Below are 23,719 nucleotides of genomic sequence, written 5' to 3'. Positions count from 1 at the left end.
AAAGAAGTTTTCTGCAGTTCCAATTCCACTTGACTGTTTAAAATACTGATCAGACCTTTATGTGGAATGTTACATCAAAATATTCATTCACAACACCACTGGATAAACTATTGATCTAATCTCTCCTTATTTGTTTCATTTGATGTAAATTCAGAGAATGTCAAGATGGAATGAAAGGATGAACGGAATGTTGCACTCAATTTTATTATCCCAATTTAACTTACAACAGAAATAAATTGCTTTATTTCGACTTTGATGTGGTATAGATTTATCACAAATCTCCGGTGCAATGAAGGGCAAGAGCAAATTTCTCCATCCAATGTCTACTAAAGATGCAAGGCACGGAGGGAAACCACAGCTGCGTTTGATAGAAGTAACAGCCAGAGTAGGATTCAAATCCATACATGCATAAAAAAATGCAACCATCGCTTTAACCTTTGGGCCACTTTAGCCCGTGGCAAAGGGCGAATCCACATCATTATGTTTCTGCTTTCAGCGGGACAATAGTACCAGCAAAATCCAATGAATTTACATCGTCCTTGGAAGGAATACCTGTCCTTGATTCATTCCGATTCGGAATTGTCTCAGAATGAACCAGCGAACAAGAAATTCCCGTCACATTCACACGCACATTTAGTTTTGACTCATAATTTCTTCACATAGTTTCTCTCTCACGTGAAGAAGTATATATGGAGAGAGGAGTGAAGGTGATGTATTAGCTCGATAGTCTTTCTCATATGACTGAACCCGGACTGGGTAAAATTCCCAGAAAAGCAGTTTTGTTCATTTCATTTTATTAATTTTGCTGCAACCTCACTCTGTTCATTGCAATGATCGGAAGTGAATTGGATTTCTATCATTGGAACGTTTAATGTTGTATTCAATTTTGCTCCGAAAATATTTCAGTTGAAATGAAATACTGATGAGAAAAACAGAAGGTTGAACTACAAAAAAAGATATCAGTTTTGATGCTTAATTACTTTGGCAGATTTCAGTGGGTATCAAATGAACCCAACATCACGGCGAATATCCTCCATTTAAGGCATATGATTAAAGCAGGAAATCGATAATCAAGAGACGAGTCACTTCCTGTTCATTATTGAAGATCTTCCCTTGACAATATACCAAATCGGCTCTGTTGCATTTATAATACTTCATGGGGAATATTAATTTAAATCTTTCAAAACTCTTAATTTTTTTGCTGTATCTTTTTTAGCTGCATACGTTTCCGATTTTTCTTTACATCTAAAGTTATCCAAAGTAGACTTTGTTTCCTCGCACCTTCCATCCTCCACACCCCTCTTTTACACTTTTACCTGGCCACAGGCTGTCTCTCTCTCCTGGTGAAACTCACTGCTTGTGTGTCTCGAAATACGCCTTTCCAAATATTTTGGAAACGGATTCTCAGAGTGACAGAAATTCTATTCCCATCATTTCTTTGTCCTACATCGATATTCTTGAAAGAGTGACGTTCAGATATTTACCGAATTGAAATAGAGAATTTACCACCTATTTCCTCTCTCCAAACCTCACATACTCTGGAAAACTTACATTCGGTTTTATTTTGTTCAGTTTCAAATTTTCAAACACACAAATAAATAAAATTCTATCCCCACTAAACGCTGTCAGCATAATATCTAATGTCTTTGTACCCCAGTAAGCGCTGGCACTGTCCTCTCTCTGATAGAATCACGGATTCCCTACAATGAAGAAAGTACAATTCAGCCAATCGAGTCTGTAAGGACACTCTGAAGAAAATCTCAACCAGACCTAGCTCCAGTCTCTATCCCCGCATACCTCTGGCTTGTTATTTCAAATAAACCTACTGAAATAAAAACCTGGCATCGTGTGACTTTATCACTGCGTTCCCTATGACTAATTCACTTAACTTATTGAATTCACTCCCTGGACACATCAGCGCAATTTAACATGGCCAATCCACCTAACCTACAGACTTAACAGCAGAGTGAAATACTGAGCAAAGGTACCATCACATTGAACACTATCTGTATCATGTTTAATGGCTTTACACACTGGTAACTCAGCCTAGTGAAAGCAAGCTGCGCCCATCGACCCGAATTCAATGCATCCAAACGCGGTTCTACGCTGTACAACCTCATTAGTGCTGCTGGAAATGATTCTGCACTCAGATCTGAATGGTTTTACTCAGATTCCTGCTTTAAATAAACATATCAGTCAGGAACAACTCTATATAATGGTTTTCATTGCAGCACAAACACAATGTGCAGTTTGCAGAAGTTACGTGTTAGCACTTTCACTGACACACTCTCTCCCCAGGAGCTGCAGTCCTTCCCCAGCTGATTCTGACAGCACTGTCCTTCCTGTGACACGTCCCACCGAGAATGGAAGGCCAGGCATTAATAACCTTCACTGGATAACAGAGTGACAGATTTAAAACATTTTCGATGCCCCCAGCGGAGAATTGAGTCATGAGACAGGAGGGGACACTAACCACGATACTGTGGAGGACAACAACATCGAAGGAAGCCCTTCAGCCTGTTGTGCCCGCACTTGTCCAACACAACTGCTCAACGACCTCAATCAAGTTTTCCATCGTTTCGCCCATAGACTTACATTCCTTGTCATCACAAATTCACATCTGAATTTTTTTCAGGTTAAAAATGTTTCCGCCTCTCTGACCCTTTCCGCACATATAATCAAACCTTTCTGCCTTTTCCCGAAATCTCTTGGCCCCAGTGTTCGATCCCTCCATCAATAACAAACGCTTCTTTCAGTCTATCCTATCCATATCGTTCATTATTTTGTACATCTCAGTTATGTCTTCTCCAATCTCCTCTGCTCGGCGACAAACAACCCCAGTCTGTTCAATCTCTCCTCATAAGTGAAACTCTTCTGCCCAGACAATATCCCATTGAATCTTTCCTGCAACGTTCGCAGTGACATCACATCATTGCTATACTGTGAGTTGCAGAACTGCACACAGGAATCTAGCGAGAGCTAAATTAACTTTTTTCCTATTCTGTTACAGAATGAGGGCGTGACTGTCTCGGGAGTATTGATTGCGGTCCCTAATTGCACAGCGGGTAGTCGAGACTCAACGGTATAGCAGTGAGTCTGGAGTCACATCGAGGCCTGACCAGGTAAGAATAGCAGGTTCCTTCCTCAAAGGACGTCAGTGAACACGATGGTTTTGTTTTTTTCAACAATTGGCCATGTATTTATAGGTGTTATTAGATTCGTAATTCCAGATATGTATTGTATCCCAATTCTAACACCTGGCATGGTTGGAGTCAAACCCGGGTCTCTGGTCCATTTGCTCTGTATCTGAGTTAACAGTTCCGTGGTAACAGTGCTCGGCCATTGCGGAAAACCCGTGAAACTAATCTGTCTGAAAGAAGTCGCTTTTCCTCGATATTGTCCTGTGTCATTTTCCTGAGCTTGACCGCCCATAATCGCAAGTCCATATCAGTAAAAGCTGCTACCTGAGGATTGGCCTCACAACAGCCGTAACCAAATGGATCAGCTGATCTGCAGGTCCTGATGGTGGGGTTGGGGCATGTTCACCAAGCAACGCTGACCGCAGCAGCGCAGACTGAACACTATCAATGTGAGAGTCTGTGTTCGATTCTGCAGTGCCTTAATGAAATAGGAAATGATTCCGCAACCACATGATGAAAGAGCAGTGCTCCGAAAACTAGTGCTCAGTTAAACCTGTTAGACTCCAACCTGGCGTTGTATGGTTTTTAACTTTTTACACCATAGTCCAACACCGGCATCTCTAAATTAATGTAATGGGGCTGTGGGATGAAAAGTTCAGTTAGTGATCGTAGGAAGGAGTGAAATCTCTGAGAACGGGTGGATTTGAATTCTGACATATGAAATACAGAGATGTGAGCGAGCAGAATTTGAAGGGAAAAGATCATCACCTTGGAAAAAATTACCTTACCCAAACAACTGATTCCTTTGTGTTTCCCAAGAGCTGCAGCAGATAGAGGAATTACTGCCGTGACTCGGATTCGAACTGAGGTTGCTGCGGCCACAACGCAGAGTACTAACCACTATACGATCACGGCATCCCACAGATGAGAGCGTGGATAATATGTAATAAATACAATCTCATAGGACATATTAGGCAGCGCAAATAATGCACAATATCAGTGCTAAGCGAACAGTGGCAGATATGTGGGAACTCAGAATGGGCTGACCGTTTAATATCGGTTCCCCCAGAGGCTGTGGTGATTCAATCATTAATATGCTGAAGGCTGAGATAAGTAGATTTCTCCAAAACATCAAAAACTCCGGGGACAGTACAGGTGTTGTTGAAATGTATGCTTCAATCGTAATGCAGTTTAACATTGGCTACTTCACCAGTTTCCCCACCCAAGGCAGTAACCACTGCTGCCACATAGTCCCAATTCCCAGCCCCAGATTCAGAGGAACTGAGTAGCGCAGTCGCGAAGATGTACAAAAAAGCTTTATCAGCCAGTGGGTGGTTGGAATTTGGAATATACTATCTGCATTGTTCAGAGCGACAGAAACCCTTACAACCTGAATAAATATTCAGATGTGAGCTTGTGATGCCAAGACATATAAGTCTGTGGAGTAAGAATTGTGAAATGTGATTCAGTTCATTAGGCAGTTGTATTTGAGAAGTGTGGCCACATTTGGTTGAAGGGCCTCCTTTGACACTCTTGTTCTCGGTAGTATAGTAGTTAGTATCCCCGCCTGTCACAGGGCTCAATTCTCCGCTGGCGACAGTGTAAATATTTTAGAACTGTCGCTCCATTCCCAAGTGCGGGTATTGATACCTGTCCTTCTATTCTAGATGGGGCATGTCACAGGAAGGACAGTGCTGCCTGAATAAAGGTGGGGAAGGACAGCAGCTCTCAGGAAGGCTGTGTGTCAGTGAACGGCCAAACACGTGCCTTCTGCAAACTTCACCTTGTGACTGTGTTGGAATGAAAAGTATTTGACAGACTTGTTCCGGATTGATTTACTAGAAGCAGGAAGCTGAGGAAGAAACAACGTAAACACATTCAAATATGAGTGCAGAAGCATTTCCCGCAGCACGAATGAAACTGTAAAGGACAGAGTACCGTTTCGATACATTGAATTTGGGTTCATTTATTCTGATGAGGCTGTTACCAGGGTATAAAACTATTACAAAATGATACAGCATTTAATCAGTAGGATGGAACATTGTCTCAGTAATTCGCACTGGTGTTCAGAGGGAGGGTTGGGTTGATTGGCAAAGTTAAGTTGCCCTCTCGTGTCCAGGGAGTGAATTAAGTAAGTTAAGTGAATTAGCCATGGGAAATGTGGGGATAAGGTCAGAAATCACAGGACGTCAGATTATACTCCAACAGGTTTATTTGAAATCATAAGGGGGGAGGGATTCCCCTTCTTCAGGTGAAATATATGGAAATAGGGAGGGGAGGTGGGTCTAGGTGAGATGCTCTTCAGAGAGTCGATACCGGCCTGATTAACTGAAATGCTCTTTACGCACTGTAGGGTTCTGTGATTCCATGAATTGATAACGACGGGGTTTACTGGGGTGTAAAGCCATTAGAGAAGATGCTGATGGGGGTGTACTGAAGATGAGATTTTATTCACTTGTCTTCTTGGAAAACTGAGAACAGTTATCCTTTAACCAAGGAAGACTTAATGTTTTTTTTTGTAGGTTATGAAATGTTTGGTCAGAGTAAATAGGTGGAAAATTCCATCTTTCAAGTAAGTAAACATCTAGATATCAGGTGTTCAATACCTTTAATCAAACCTTTGAAGGAGAAAGAAATGATGAGAACAGAATCACTGCCACTCCGAGAATCTGGTTTTCAAAATATTTGGAAAGGCACTTTTGTTGACATACAAGGAATAAATTTCACAAGGAGAGACACAGCGTGTGGGTAGGTAAAGGTGTAGGGATGGGGTGTAGTCGGTCGGAAGTTGTGGGGAAACAATGTCTAGGTTAGTTGACTTTAAATGTAAAGAAATTCCTTTAATGTGTGCAGCTGAATAAGATTCGGTTCCAAAACTCTGCATTTTGAAAGATTTGGCATAATATTCCACCTTAAGCATTGTAAATGGAACTGAGTGGATTTTTATTTATTGTGAAGGGAAGATATTACATAATGAATAGGAAGTGAGCAGTTGCTTGGAGAACGACTTCCTGCTTTCATCACATGCGGTCAGGATGTGAGAACAAACACCATGATGTTTGATCCATGTAGTACTCTGTGAAATTTGTCAAAGCAACGAGCAACAAACCTGGTGGGTTTTCTTTTGCACTTTAACCCTCTGTTTTTCTTAGCAGTATTTCCTTAAGCTGAAATAAAGTCAGAGCAAATTTGAATACAACATTAATCGTTCCAATGAGATATATCTAATTCACTTCTGATTATTAATGAACATTGTGAGGTTTCAACAAAATTAAAACGAAACGAACAAATCAGCGGTTCTTGCGATTTAATCCAATTCAGGTTCAGCCAAATGAGAAAGGCCATTGAGCGACAACATCGTCCTTATTTCCCTTTCCATGGCTGCTTCTTCACGTGAGAGAGAAAGTGACGGAAGAAATTATGAGTCAAATGTACGTGTAAATATGAAAGAAAATTTTTTTCCTATTTCATTCTGACTCAGTTCTGACTCAGAATGTATCAATGACAGTTATTCATTCTGACCAGCATGGCTATTTATTGGAATTTGCTGTTATTATAATTCTGGTGAAGGCAGAAGCACAATGGTGTGGTCATATGTCACCCCTCTACAAAATGTGCAGAGGGGACCGAGGGATTATGGTGGTGGGTAATTATACCGCTGCGATCCACATTCACAGGTTCGAGTCACACCCTGGCTGCTAACTTTATGTACCGCTCTGGCAGTTTTTATTTGCAGCTCACACTCTGGTATACACTGGATCGAGAATCTTGTTCTTGCCCTTCACTGCACGGGAGATTCACAAATAATCGACACCACATTAAAGTCGAAATGAAGAGTGAGAGCAGCCATTCTATTCAATTGTAGATGAAATTGATGAAATGAGAAAGAACCCATTTTTCTTTCCGCCCTACATTCCATCTTGTCTTTCTATGAATTTACATCGAAAGAAAGAAAAAAAAACCTGCAGATCGGAAGCACAGGCTGATCCAGTGGGGTTGTTCATGAGTATTTTAACCTAACACTTCACACAAAAATCTGACCAGTATTTCAAACAGTCAATCGGAATTGGAACTACAGAAAATGTCTCCAATGAAACAAACATTTCATTCTTCCACAAATTTCTGCTGTGTGTGAATCATGCAACGATCCATCATCCAGCGTGATCACTGACTTGCCAACTGTATAAAATCTAGCAACTTCCTTCAGCAATCACAGCTTCTGGACACAGCCACCTGTGCTGGGCCCAGTGTCATTTGTTGCCCCCAGGCCACAGCATATTTCTTCTTCCTGAGTTGATGAGCATTGTTCCTGCTGTGTCTGATCTGTTCAATAAACCTTTTATGTCTCTTCATCCCATCCCCTCACAATTCTGAACTTATGAATAAAATAAGGCGTTAGACGAAATATTAAACCAAGTGTAAGCATGCTATTCAGCTCAAGGAGTCTGCTCAACCATTCAACGAACTCATGGTTGATCTGATTTGGAAATGCTGGTGTTGGACCGAGGTGGACAAATTTAAAAACCACACAACACCAGTTTATAGTCCAACAGGGTTAATTGGAAAAACACTGTCTTTCGGAGCGATCACCTGATGAAGGAGCGTCGCTCCGAAAGCTAGTGTGCTTCCAATTAAACCTGTTGGACGATAACCTGGTGTTGTGTGATTTTTAACTTTGTACACCCCAGTCTAACACCGGCATCTCCCAATCATATTTTACCTGTCCAGTAACGTCAAGTGACCTGTCGCACATAATTGAACATTCTAAATATTCCTACAGCTGGAGAAATCGGAGCTAAAAAGGCCAAACTAAAGCAAACATTAGACAAAATAATCAGCTCCAGAAAATTGTGGAAAGACCAGTCAAAGAGGTCACAAAGGTTCGAGAGATCCAGTCATAACCAGCCCGAGAGTTGTGCTTTGAAGAGTTTTATGCAGACTTCCTGGCACCTTGACTTGCAGCCAGTGCCTGAGCGTTATACACCTCGCTTGAGAATGACGACAAGTGAAGGGTGTTTTCATGAAACCCATTGAATGCTTAGAATCCAGAATTTTGGTAAAATGTTGTAAAATATTTCTCAGATCATGGAAATCAGCTCAACATTATTAAAATCAAAGTACTCGTAATGGTCTTCAAAGCCACCAAATTACTGTTCGGTGAAATACGCTTTGTACATGCCTTATTGTTCTCAGGATGAATAATCACAGCAAACATTCAGGTCTCACCAGACACAAACATATGGAAGAGAAACCTTATTATAATTTACACACTATATTTTCCCAGACCCATGATGACACCTTATTTCTTATAACTGAGATACTACACGTAACATGTATCGAGATGAAGCAAGTCCTGAATATAGGATTTTTTTCTGATAGATTTCCAAGCCAAAAATTATGATAAAAATTTAATTGTGGCTCATTACATTGTCAAAAGATCCCCATTAAATGTATTTACCTGTTTACTCAGAGACAACATTGAAACAAATACATTGATAAATGCTGTTGACTGTATGCTTCTGTGAAAATAAATCTCCCTTATGACTTACTTTCTTTATAATATTGACTCAAATGTCTAAATATTGATGAGATGAAAAATTGCATGCATTAAGTACAATGCAGAATTTGTTCTTATTATATATTATATTTCTTCAGAAGAAAAGTAGAGAAACCAAGTATAGAGATTTTGAAGATCTGAGAATTTTGAATGACAAACCATTTCTGATCAATGTTCACTGAATGTCTAATGTCTTTCCATATCATCATGCCGGAATTTGCATTCTCGGCTGACAGATTAAGAAATATCTAGTCAACATCAGAGCAAATCCATTTAGACATATTGAATCATTTACTTTGCCAAAGTTCTAGAATTAATTAACAATTCATTGTCATTCCAAAAATCACACAGTTTAGGTTTTGTAACAAACATCGTCAAATTCACATTTTAGTTTAATCCAGTATTTCTTAGTGTCATTATTTTTTTAAAAAAGTTCTCTTATTCCAGGATAACACAAATACAAACTAATTAATGATTCCTAATCCAACACTCACAGGTAATATCTGTTCCCTTCTCGTTTGAATGTTCACTGAAATCATTGGATTAATATTCATCCTGACATATTAAGAGAGGTCTGATTATTTTACCCTCCAATAAATGCTGTTCATTTTTACACATGACAGGCAGCTATATGAGATTTCTAATCATTTTGAAATTCGCTATGAAATGTTTTTAAGATTAATTGTTGCTTATATCTAATAGTTAAGAATTGACCAAATCCAGTGTATCTAGTTTTAAGTGTGAAGTTAAGGCTCAGTAACATAAACGCATTGCATTTTACAGATACCAATGGTAGCGAATGGTGATTTTTATTTCAATACTTGAATCTTAGTTGATTTGCTGTTCTGGGCTGCCCCCACTTGGAATAGAATGGTCCATATTGGCTCATACAAAATGCCTGACTTTCAAAAACAAGCAGCCTACCTCAGAACTAAAATACAAGGTGTCAGGGGGCGATAAACTAGACTAACATTCTGTTTCAGCCTTAAATTAAAAGAAAGCACACTACCAATGGACCGAGTCCAACGCCGGGACTACAACATGCCAGACATTTCTGCATAAGAGCATGCCGACATACAGTCAAATGAGCAATCCTGACCTTCATAAATGAAAGGATAATTGTCCCAATAAATGAATAAACAGAAGCTGCAGGGTGCAGCCCAGTTAACTTACAAAGCAGCTATTATGACAACAGAAGAGTTCATTTGTCAGATATAGTTATTATTTTACAGTTACTCAGAACATTAAACAAAGGTTCTAATTACAGATTCTTGAGTATAATAGGGGAAATTTGCAACATAAGTTTGATACATGTAACCAATGCCTACTACAAACATCATAGCAAAGCATTTAGACTGAGATTTGAAGTTACTTAGTTTTAGGAATTAACGTCACGGTATGATGTTGATTGCCCATTAATTATGAAGTCCTGACAGAAAGAGTAGCTGTACAATTTTACACAATATAAGGAATTTATAACGCAAGTCATATTACTAATCTTATAGCAAGTAAGCTAAAATTAACTGTCTTTTCTATTTCTTTGTACATACATAATTAAGACAGTGAAAAATATAAGGAGTAATTGGCTTTGATAAAATAAAATATAATGACTAGCAGAATTCAAAATTTCCCAACTGGTAAGGTATCCTGAGAGGCCCGAGGGAGTTCAGGAATAACTTTGTAATCTATGTCAATAAGATGCATGGAAAGTTCCCAGTTGGAATCTGGGGATGTCCATGAGAATGCCCATCTGCGATTATGTGATTCAATTGAGTGTTTGGATGAGGAGTGAAGGGCGGTAACCACATTGCATGTGGCCATTGTGATGCAGAAAGTCCATAAAATGCTGCTTTTTACTGTATATGTTACAGTGTGTCATGGATCTCCCTTCCGTGATTGGCCTCGGGGGATGATCCCTTCATTAACTGATTGCTGCACATGCCTCAGCTCAACCTGCCTCCTGAGTCCTCATTCCCTGTCAGGGGGAAAACACTTCTACAGCTATGATGACATTTCAATTCAACATAAACATTTATTGTGTGTGAAATGATTACATTCAGAGCGATATAATTTTCAGGATAAAATTGCTTTACATTTACTTTTTTCGTGTACAAGAAAACATTTTGATTTTATCAATTTATTCTTTTGTTCAACCAACACGAAGTTTTAAATTATTGTAAAGACTACAATGGGGGAAATGGGAACGAGTTTTCAGCTCAAATGTCAAATGAAATGACTGTTTCCTTTTTTCAAACAAATTGCCCTCCAAAATGATTTTTATTTTCATTTCACTATAAGAAAAATATTCCTTGGAAATGTTGACAATTCTCCTTTTCCTCCCATATTAGATGTCAGTGACCAATGATCACACAATTATGAGAATTCCTTTCCAGATGAAATGTCATTGACTCTATGTTTTGTTCACAGTAATAGTCCCTTCCATGGCCAAATTCTTTCCCTCCTAATTCTGAAATAAATATCAAAACATTTATTGTGATAAAAATTACATCAATAAAATTGACATGACTCTTCAAAAAACTATTGGAAGCACATAAATCTTGCAATGCCTGCATTTTTAAACAAAATCATTTTTTTCAATTGCTGCTGAATGTCTTTTTTCACATCATAGAGCGTAGTTTTATGCTTTAATTTTCAGTTCCCTAATCTTAATGAATATCCAATCAACATCAGAGAAAAGTGTTTTCAAAAATATTAAGTCAATTTATCTGTTAGGATTCTAAAAGCAATGATCAATTACAGTAATTGAACAGCAATTTAACATAGACTATGTAAAAATGCGGTGTTTAAAAAAAAATCAATCATTATTTCTGATTGTCAATGCTACGAGATTAATACCTATTTGTTCAGGCCCATGCACATACCAAACGACCAAGAATTTCCCTGGCAACATTCATTGTAAATGTCTGATTTTTGCTCAGGTGAAATATAACAATTATCTCAGCCTTTGAAATTCAGAGAGCTCCAATTACTTTTCCCTACAATATTACTCTTCATTTCTACATATTACTCAGTCTAATACCAAGATGGGATATCTCATTATTCTCAAATTCACGAATATGTATTTTTAAATCCCTTTATTGCTAATATATCTTATATCTAATAATTGTGTAATCCAGTAAGGGCTGCAAATGTGGAATTATGCTTATGTGCAATAAATACTGCAAGGACATTGCAATGTCCAATCTCTCAATCATTGTGAATATTGCATTTATTTTAAACTTGGAAACATTTTTGAATTGATTTGATTGTAATTTACTTCGATGCTGACACTTACTGTATTTCCAGTCACAATGTCTGTAGATTATTTGGAGGTATAATCGTCCATTCCAATAATCACAGTATCTGCTATATACTTTCTTCTGGTCACTCATAGCAAAATGTATCCATCTACACTCAATCAATATTCCTCAAAAAATATTTGAGAATGTTGCAGTCATAAAGCATAAATATACAAAGTCATGATAGTCATTAATTTTCTCTTGTTCTGTAGATCTTAATTAAAACAACATAGAAATTTATGCTCCAGTGCTATGAGGAAAGATCAATGACTTCTCAGTAAAATAAACAAATGCCACTTGCTATTATTTATCAATTTTTAATTACTGATCAGTTTATCAATTGTGTGAGATTTGTTTTTAGCTTTCCAGTCATCTAGTTATATTGAATATGATACTGAAATGGTGTGAAAATATCAGGGTGTGCTCATTTGAAAATTCAATTTGCATACCTCTTACTTATCCCGTTAATTGCATGATGGTTTAAGAACGTTTCACTCAGCAATCCTCGTAAATATTAAAAATTGTCTGATTTTAAATCAGATCATTCGCACGCAATTATCGATCTGTTCCTAATTCATGTAAATATCTCAATTTTATCGAACCCAATGTTCACACTAAACAATACACATAAAGCAACACAAAGACTTCCATCACCATCTGATTATTGTTCAGTAAAATACCTTATTGCTCCTGAAACCAATGACAACAGTAACCATTTGTTTACTATTCCATGCAACACGTGCAATTGATATCTTCTATTTCAGTTCAGTAGTTAAAGATGATTTATGTTGCTTAAAACAATGCTTCTACTTTATCACAGATATTGACTGTAACACAATCATGCAAACAACAAACGTTTTGTCATTCTAATAATCTTTAAGTTTCCTTATTTTAAATTTGTGTGCAAGAGATATTTCAAATTACAACCATTTTTGTTGTATATTTCAACAGACCTAAATTTTGAATTTGGGAAAGACTCCATTTTTGCAGAATGGAAGTAGTTTTCAGTTTACATAACACATGAAATGACTGCTTTTTTAAAATCACGTGCTGTGCAAAATGATTATTGGTTTCATTTAATTGTAAGAAAAGAACTGTTTTGAACATATTGATTCTTTTTTGTCTTTTCTATTCCAACATTATTCATCACTGTACAATAATGAACAATTTTTATAATTCCTTTATGTACCAAATATCATTGACTGCATCATTTGTTCACTTTCATGCTCACTTTCATTATCTATTAACTTTCTTCCGAATTCTGACACAAATGTCTGAACTCTGATCATAATATTAATCATCTAAATTAAAATAACATGTCTCCATGAGGAAACCATTTGATAGAAATTCATATTTCTTGTGTTACCTGCATTTTTTAGTCAAGAAAGAAAAATATTGTTCTATAATCACTGGTTCAGTTTTTCTTCAATTCATAAAGCTAGGTACTATATTCTATTCCACAATTTACCAATTTTAATAAATATCCAATCAACATCACAGCAATGTGTTTTTGAAATATTGAATCATCTTCATTGCTCATATTGCAACATTAATTATCACGTCATTGTCATGATAATACTTGCACAATTGTTTAAGAAAGTCTTTTGAACAAATAAAATGAGATTCAGATTTTAATTTGACAATTGTTTCTGAGTACCAACACTGCAATATGAAACTTGACTTTCAGGTCAAGTTTCCCACAATGGATCCAAGGACTTCCCATCCAACATTAATTGTGACTGTCTAATGTTTGCTTATTTGAATGATCTCCACAGTCACAGACTTTAAATTCACAGACCTGCAATTACTTTTCACTGCAATAATTCCTGTTTGTTTGCAAATATTCCTCAGTCACATAGCAAAATGAGATTTCTCATTATTTCTAAATTCATTGATGGAATTTTATATTCAGTTGTTGCTCATACCTAATAATTATTCAATCCAGCATTTGCCGTAAATGTGGAATTACGGCTCTTTACATTAATAACTAAATATATTGTAGTGTATAATCTCAATCATTATTAATATGAATTCTTACTTTACTCGCGGAAACATAGTTGAATTCATTTAAATATATTTCACTTCAATGCGAACATTTGTTGTATTTCTGATCACAATAAGATTTAAGTATTTTTCACGCAACAAAATCATGTAACATTCCGGCGTTTTGTTAAGTCAAATGAAAAAGAATTAACATCTCTGTTTTGTCTCATTAAACAATGACAATACATTTTGAATTTTTCGAAGTTGAGCATTTTGCAAAGAAGGGATGTTGTCTTCAGCAGAATAATCGCATTGACTGACTAATTCACAGAATCTGCTGTTTATTCTGTTTGTGTTCCCAAGAAATCAAAGTGACTAATTCTGCTTGTTCTAAATTCCTGGAAAGTATTTGATAATGTTTGAGTCTTAAGGATGAATAAGTCGATGGAATTGCATTGATTTTTTTTTATTGAAAAGAGCTTACTTCAAGCATTTCAGGCACATACACCACTTTTCTGCAGTGTTGCAAAGATGAAAAGCAAGTCAATTTCTCCATCAGTGAAACAAACAAATGTCACTGCCCGTTATTCATTAGTTAGCTCATTCCCAAATTTGTTGTTAAACAATGAAATTCACCTGAATATTGTTGTGTCCTTTGATCATATTAATTTTCTAATTATTGCTCATTCATGATTTGTTCGTGATTTTTATTTTGCACGTATCTCACTTTTTCACTTCTTGCATGGGAATTGGGCATTGAGAACAGAGGATCAGTGGTTAGCACTCGTGTCTTACAGTGTTATGCACTTGGGTTTGATTCCATCCTCGGACACATGTATGTGAGGAGTTTGTATGTTCTGGTTTTCTCCCACAATCCGAATATATGCAGGTTAGGTTGATTGGCCATGCTTAGCTGCACGTTCTGTTCAGGAATGTGTAGGTTATGTGCATTAGTCAGGGGTAAATGTCCAGTAATCTGCGAGAAGAATGGTGCTGAGTGGATTATTCTTAAGAACGACAGTGTAGACTTGTTGGGCTAAATGGCCTGTTTCCACACAGTAAGGATTCGATAAACTTAGAATTGTGTTTCGCTATCCAAAACTAACAATTTTTTTTAAAACGTTGCATTTAAAACTTACCTTTAAGTGTCAATTGTTAATCTTGTAAAATATCTCAATGTTACCGAAATCGATGTTCAAACAAAACACTGCACATAAAGCCACAAAAAGATCTTCATGGCCATCTAATTACTGTTCAGTGGAATAATCACAGTAAAATTTTATTGTCGAGGAGATCAATCACCACTATCACAGTAAGGATCTGGTTATCATTCCCTCCAATAAATACAATCGGTGTCCTCTGGTATTTCAGTTCAGTCGTTATACAGCACATTGGTTGTTCAAAGCATGGTTATTCTTTATTATGAATGGCCAAGGATTCTAACGGCAAGAGATGTTGTTCGATCGAATTCTCTGCATGTTCTCAAACAGGTTTTCACTATAAATATTGCAAAAAATGTGTCAATTTGTTCTTGTTCAACTGCTGATGCTAACATTTTCAGTTCATGTTCATTAAACATATTTGTAGAAGGTGAGGAAAGCTGTAGCATTGGAAAAGGGAAGGCACATTCAAAGAGCAGGAGTATCGGCCTGTCGGGCATTCGGCCATCATCAAAAAAGATTCCTGATGAAGGGCTCATGGCCAAAACGTCGATTCTGCTCCTCGCATGCTGCCTGACCATGCTCTTTTGACATTAGAAATATTTGTCTGAATATTCAGTGGTAATACTAAAGGTTGCTTCTGTCAATTTAGTTTACTGTGCTTTCTATTCACTGAAGTTTTCATGTTAATTTCTCGTCTTTTTATTCTTAAGTCTGATGCAAATACAGAACACATTAAAATTCACATGAATTATAAGTTTGATTTCTCGACAAGAAAACCAATGGAACACAATATAGAATTCTTGAACAGCCGACACGTTTGAATGAAAAAGCAATTCCTTCCAAAATATGATTGCCCGTCTGTATCTCTCTTTCAATTCAATAATCCTGCAAATAGTTTATAATTGCCAGTTGATCTCTCTGAATGAGTACCTAATCAATGTCAATGTAACCAGCTGAAACATTAACAACAGATTGATAATTGGGTGTTACAGATCTTATTTGAAGTGAACAAATGTTTGGAAGTTACTTGAATTCCACCAGGAAACATTCTTGAATCATAATACAAGAAATGAGATATGTGAGAGATGTGCAAACCTTATTTTTAAATGAACAAACTCCAATATTTTCAAAGTATTTCAACCTTACAGTCAAAATGAACAGGTGAATGGAAAAATAAAAACAAGTTTGTGGCAATTCATAAACTGAACAACAATTACAAATTCACTTTGATTAAAGGACAGAGTAACATTTATATGAATCACAATATTTAGTTACAAAGTCGGCAATCAGCTGACTGACAAGTAATAGGTGAGAGCATTTGTTAGTTTACTGAAGAAGATATCAACTTTATTTCCAATTTATAGCACGAGAAAATAATGTTTAATGTGTTTCAAATGTTTGGACTTGCCCCTTTGCAACAAAAAACAGATCAGTCTCATTACTTGGAATGTTGAATTCTGCAACATTTTCAAATATTCTCCAGGAACTTATAAGCGACAGAATTAGATACAGGTATCCCTACTATCCGAAAGTAAAGCATTATTATGAAACCTTTCATAAGCTGAAAAGGCGTTGGTTGAAGAAGCATTAATTTATATGGGAAACAGCTCCACTTTTTTCGTAAAAGTGAAAATGCTCTTCAGATTTCTGACAGTTAGAGAAAACAGAGACAGATGTAAGTCTTTTGTAAAAGCAACGTGGCAAAAACGAATTTTCCAACACATTTTTCTTGATAACCTGACTCAAGTAAGTATCAGATTTTGTGATTATTGATGTAATAGTCAAAAGCAGATCGAATATTAGATTGAAAAGCAATTCAATCTGTGCTTAGGTACTCTCTAATCAACATTCAGAGCAGCTCTTCATATATTTCTGTTGAAGGTGTGATTTGAAACCTTCCCTCGGGTCTAGTAATAGAGACACTGCCACAGCTCCACAAGCTCCTTTCATAATGTTCCCACTCAGGCCGGCAGGACTGTAATATTATGTTTAATGTGGTTACTCAAATGAAAACTAATCAACTCTTTATTGCAGTAATTTGAATGGGAATTGATTAGGTAGTTTCTGTGTGTAATGGACTGGAAATTAAACAATATTTTACAATAACAAAGAATAAAGGAATAATAGACTTAAATAAACAGGAATCTCATGACAATTCTTTGAAATACAAATTGACCAAACTGAATGATTATTGTACTTTGATTTGTAAAATACATCAGTCATTCAATGTGAATGTTCAGCTGAAGACAATTCCCCTTCCTTTCAACAATGTACACCTTCCACAAATTCAAAATGAACAGTCATTGAAAAAGGAAGGAACAAGCAGATGTTAATTCTATTTTCTGTACGTAAGCATGCGATTAATTTTAATTAAGTTTTATATATGTAAAAAGGAAACTCTTATTGTGGTTCAAAATACAATAAATGTTAGCGTGAAGTGAAATATAATCAAATCAATTCAACTTTTTTCTCAGTTAAAATATAGTTCAATATTCAAAGTAATCGAGTAATTGTACACTGCAATATCTTTACATTAATTCAGTGCTGAGACATAATTCCACATTTATACCCCTAATAGCGAAGCAAACTTGTGCCAGGAGTCAGAGGAGGTCGGGGAGGTCCTTAATGAGTACTTTGCTTCAGTATTCATGAGTGAGTTGTATGTTGTTCTTTGTGAGGACAATGGGAAACAGGCTGATATGGTCAAACCAATCCATGTTAAGACGGAGAATGTGATGAACATATTGAAAACTCATGGGGGTAGAGAAGTGCCCTGGGCCAGAAAGGACATAACTTAGGTTGTTAGGGGAAGCGAGGGAAGGGATTACTGTGTTTTGGCAATGATCTTTGCATCCTCACTATCCACTAGAGTCATACCAGATGATTGGAGGGTTGCAAACATTATTCCGTTTTTCAACAAAGGCAATCAAGATAATCCTGGGAATCATTGATGAGTCAGTCTTACATCAGTTGTGGAGAAATTATTGGAGAGGATTCTGAGAGACAGGATTTATTTGGAAAAGCATAGATTGATTAGAGATGGCCAGCATGGCTTTGTGAGCGTCAGGTTATGCCTCAAAACCTTATTGAATTATTTGAGGATGTGACAAACATGTTTGTGAGGATAGAGTAACGGATGTGGTGTATATTGATTTCAGCAATGTGTTTGATAACGTTCTCCATGGAAGGCTTATTCAGAAAGTGGTGAGACACGGGGTACAGGGTTATCCTGGTATCATGATTCAAAGTTGAGACATTTGTGTCAGAGACTGCAAGGGGGTGAGTGAGAGAGAAATAAATAAGATAAAAGCAGAAAGGAAAGGAACTGGTGAGCAGAAGAGCTCCAAATGTAGTTTCGCACCCTGCCTGCATCGTATTGGGTGAGCTGGAACACAGACTGTCAACCAACGGCCTTACACATTCAGAATCATTCCTTACAATGTCCCAGACACCACCATCACCATCCCTGTATGTCCTGTCCCACCAGCAGGACATGGATGTAACTTAAATGCTGGAACATGCAGGGCTATGGACCAAAGTCTGCAGAATAGGATCAATGTGATTTATTTGTCATTTCTCCAGAATATTAAACTCCAATCCAATTTGAAAATGTATTAACGTCATCAGACTTGAACTCCAAATGTCAGATAAAAATATCAGAAACTTACAGCACAGATCGCGGCCACTTGGCCCATCCTATGTATGTTGCTGTAATAGAACTACCCAGGCTTTACAATGTTCTGTACTCACCAATGAGAGCAACAATTTCAGACTGTGAACTCTGCCCTCTATGTTGTTATAATCTGTTTTTCCAAATTATTTGACAGCTGCATACCTTGTTTCCTGGTTTCTTTCCCAGCCCTAATTCCATTCCATCTGACCTTGAGGGACTACCATTTCTGCTGTTTAATCTCGCTTTTCTTCCCCCATGTGACAGACTGTCTTTTTGTCCTTGTCTGATCCCCACCTTCCTCACAATCTATTACATTTCTGATGTTTCCCAGGCCTCTTTAACATTCATTGTGGCCCCTGGGTCAGTGGCACAAGTTTTGATTTCTCTTCCTCCAGAGATAATTGGAAAGCTTTCTGGTTGCAGTTTCACCCAGATTCTATTTTTTAAAAACAGAACATTTGTGTCAGAGTCAAATATTCGCGAGCCTTCATCCACAATTCCAAGCATTTGGATGTAATTAGATTACTTACAATGTGGAAACAGGCCCTTCGGCCCAACAAGTCCACACCGACCCGCCGAAGCGCAACCCACCCATACCCCTACATTTACCCCTTACCTAACACTACGGGCAATTTAGTATGGCCAATTCACCTGACCCGCACATCTTTGGACTGTGGGAGGAAACCGGGGCACCTGGAGGAAACCCACGCAGACACGGGGAGAACGTGCAAACTCCACACAGTCAGTCGCCTGAGTGGGGAATTGAACCCGGGTCTCAGGCGCTATGAGGCAGCAGTGCTAACCACTGTGCCACCGTGCCGCCCAAAATCTGCGACCCTCCCACAGATGTGCAGGCTTGCTCTATTGGCCGTGCTCACATGTCCTGTAGTGTGCAGGTTCAGGCCGGTTGGGTTAGCCATGGTAAATGTGGGGCTATGGAGGTAGGGTGGGAGAGCAGTTCATTGTAGGCTCGATGGACTGAATAGCCTCTTTCTGCACTGACAGGATTCTGTGATTCTAACTAGTTGTGATTGTCGTCACATTTTTCTAATGCCAGGTTCATTCAGTTCATGTACACACGCTGCCTTTGTATTTATGGGGGTTCTCACTCAATCCTTTCCTTCTGTTTTACAGCCATTTCACAGTGTATATGAGGGTGAGAATGAATTTGTAAAACAAATACTCCAACCTAAACCCGCACAGGTCAGCTGGCATAACTCACAAGGAACAGAACAATAATAAAGGATTCGTCACAAATCTTACAGGAAAATAGAGTTTTTAATCACCAGGAAAGGCTGAACAATTTAAAATGTTTTTTCTCAAGAAAAGAGGAGGCTGAGGACAACCTGACATAAGGAGGAAGCTTTGTTTTTGTGGGATCAGAGATTTGAGGTTGGAATCGTTAGGTCTGAAACATGTTTCATTACCCCAGGTCAAAGTTGCTATCTAAATGTCTTTTGTCTTTCTGTCTGAGTTAACAATCAGATGGGTAGGTCAGTGTCTGAGTGCTTTCCCAAATCCCTGATTGAATCTGCCTCCCCCACAATCTCAGGCGCCTCACCACTCATTGGGTCACAGAGAAACACTGCCGTTACAATGAGAACTGTCTTTGCTGTCGCCTCTCCTCGAGTTTCTGCCTAATCCCCACTTCCTTTCATTAAATCCCAGCTGTCTGTAGTCCACCCACATAGACATGTTGAAGAGCATGACAGGAGAATAGATTGAAACAGAGAGTTCAATAACCAGAATGAGAGAGGGAGGAAATAAATGGGGTTTGTGAATCCCAGAGGATACAGACTCCAGGCTGAGTCCTTTGTGGACATTCCCGCAGTAATACAAGACAGCATTCCATGATGAGAGTTAATACCGGGTGGCAAGACAGGGAGCCACTGATCTTCAGCAGGTTTAGTTCAAACACAGGAGGTTTGTTCAGTCAGTAATGGTGAGTTAGACATGGATGTGAAGTGAACAGTGAGGGGAAATGTTACCAAAAGCCGCAGATGGACAACTTTCATTGGAACATGAGGAGACCATTCAGCCCTTCAAACCTGCTCTGCCATTCAATAGATCATGGCTGATTTGTGGCCTAATTTGCAATTTTCAAAACTCTCCAAATTCATCAATAAACTCCTCTGAAAAAGACAAGATGAATATTGAACAATGAACCATCTGCAAACCAGAAACAAAAACAGACATTGCTGGAAAAATTCAACAGATCTGGCAGCATCTGTGGAGAGTGAACCTTTCGGGTCCAGTGACCGGTCAGGTGACCAGCTGCAGCTGACCATTCTGCCTGTTCTGTAACACTCTTTGGAACAGGTTCTGGTGCGAGGGGAATGAGATTGTCAATAATAACTGAGAGAAAAAGGAGGACCTTGGATGCTGCCTGAACTGCTGCATTTTTCCAGCAACAAATTTTTCAGCCCTTATCTCCAGCATCTGCAGTCCTCACTTCCTCAGTGAGAATAAAACCCATTTTGAAAAATGTGTTGCTGGAAAAGCGCAGCAGGTCAGGCACCATCCATGGAGCAGGAGAATCGACATTTCGGGCATGAACCCTTCTTCAGGACTGCAGATGCTGGAGATCAGAGTCAAAAGGTGTGGTGCTAGAAAAGCATAGCCCTGAAGAAGGGCTCATGCCTGAAACATCGATTCTCCTACTCCTTGGATGCTGCCTTAACTGCTGCATTTTTCCAGCAACAAATTTTTCAGCCCTTATCTCCAGCATCTGCAGTCCTCACTTCCTCATAAAACCCATTTTGGTCTTACACTTCTAATTCAACTGCAAACATTTTTCATTATTATTTCCAAAATAGGATATTAGACCAGAAATCAACTCCTCATGTCATTGGGCCTGTGAAACGGTTAATTCTGACCTGGTCCAGCCGACATGTGAATCCAGACTCTGAATAATGTAGTTGACGCTGAACCATCTCCTGGGCAGTCAGAATGGATGACAAATGCTGCCCCAGCAAGTGACGCTGTGATCCCATGCAATTTCTTTCATTGCTGTTGCTGATTGAATGAGTCACTAACGAGCGAACTGATCCAAGCCATGATTCAGCACCTCTGCTGCCAATTCTCGCACGTTGAATAACGACAGACAGCTTCCAAATGAGGTCTTTCAGATCCGACTTTGGGGTACATTTGACAGACAGACTAGTTCAGGAATCTGTGGTGTACTGTGACACCAGCGCGTCAGCTTCTTCCCTGTCTTTGAACCGGACCGCCTGCACAAGGAATGCAAACGCGGTACTGCTTGTGGTGGAAGATTCAGAACGCGGTAACTACACTCTGAAGCAGAATGTCATATGATCAGACCAAGTTTGGAGAAAAACTTTACAATGCTTTGCAAACTAATTTAATGGAATTGCATCACATTTCACAAAGAGAGCAGATTTGTTCGAGCATTTTCGAAGGCAGGTTTGCAGATGGGAGAGCAAGCAAGAAAGCTCCGTTCTTGTCCGTGTAAAAGGCTACAAATGAAGAACAAAGCAGCTTCTGCCTGGTTTCGTACTGGGGACCTTTCGCGTGTTAGGCGAATGTGATGACCACGACACTACAGAAACGATTATCAGCCAGGCGCGCTGTGGTCCTGTGGCATTCAGCACTGAAAGTTGAAGCCATTCTACGTTTCACCTTTCTTTTACCAATAGCTCGTTGTTATCCAGAGAAATTGACATTTTGAAAAAGTTAAAAAATATAGACTGAAATTCAATAACATATGCATTGGAAAGATTTTCCCATTCGCCAGAAAGCCAAATAACGATGAATCGACTCATCGCCGGACTTTGTTTCACAACAGCGTTGAAATAACAGTCTCCATTCGGTTCCAGTAAAACCGCAACTTGCCTGGAACGTTAACCAATCGCCGAACTATTTACGATTTTCTGCAGGGGAGGCGAACAATATCGTGACAACAGAGAGAACTCACAATGCGAAGCACATTTCCACAGTTAACTTCTCGGGAACATCAATGCAGCATTCTAACAGTGCTGCGGTGGTGGAGTTGATCAGCTGAAATGGCATCCGAACCCACGCCCCTTTCAGGACTGGAATCTGAATCCAGCTCCTTAGACCGCTCGGCCACACAACCAGACAGCCTGAGTTGTCCATTTTCTTGCATCTCGAATTGCGCTCCTGCATAACCAGTTTCGGCCCAGTTTCGAACTGGGGACCTTTCGCGTGTGAAGCGAACGTGATGACCACTACTCTACAGAAACGAGCTTCAGCCGAGCGCGTTGCGGCTCTGTGGCATCCAGCACTGAAAGTTGAAGCCATTCTATGTTTCACCTTTCTTTTTCCAATAGCTCGTTGTTATCCAGGGAAATTGACATCTTGAAAAAGTCAAAAAATATAGACTGAAATTAGTGACAAAATATAGGCAAGGATGTCGTCAATGTTTGGACTGGAGTGTGAAGTGGAATAAGCTGGGACAACTTTCCCGGCAGCATAACGGCTGCGACATGGTTTTATGGAAGGGTTGTAAACTGAGTATTTACGTGTTTTACACAAGCTAGGATGAGTTGGAAACTCGAGAGCATAGGTTTAAGGTGAGTGGTCTGAAATTGACAAAGGACCCCGACGCACATTTTCCACTCACAAGGTTGTGGGTGTATGGAATGAGCTACCAGAGGGAGTGGAGGAGGCTATTGCACTCAGAAAATTGCAATGGTAATCGGATGAGTTTCTGGATAGGATGGGTTTAGAGGGATTGAGGAGAAATGCTGTGGAACGGGACTTGTTTAATTTTGGTGATGTGGTGAGCATGGATGAGATACACCGAAGTCTCTGTTTCCACGCGGTGTACCCCAATAACCTTGCGTTGCTTACACCGGTTTTAAAGGATTACTTTTCAGCGGAGCTTGCCGTCGCAGTCTGTAGCACAATCATTTAATCTGTTC

This window comes from Hemiscyllium ocellatum, unplaced genomic scaffold, assembly GCF_020745735.1.
Source record: "Hemiscyllium ocellatum isolate sHemOce1 unplaced genomic scaffold, sHemOce1.pat.X.cur. scaffold_103_pat_ctg1, whole genome shotgun sequence".
In the NCBI taxonomy this organism is placed as follows: Eukaryota; Metazoa; Chordata; class Chondrichthyes; order Orectolobiformes; family Hemiscylliidae; genus Hemiscyllium; species Hemiscyllium ocellatum.
Note: the sequence above shows the minus strand (reverse complement) of the source record.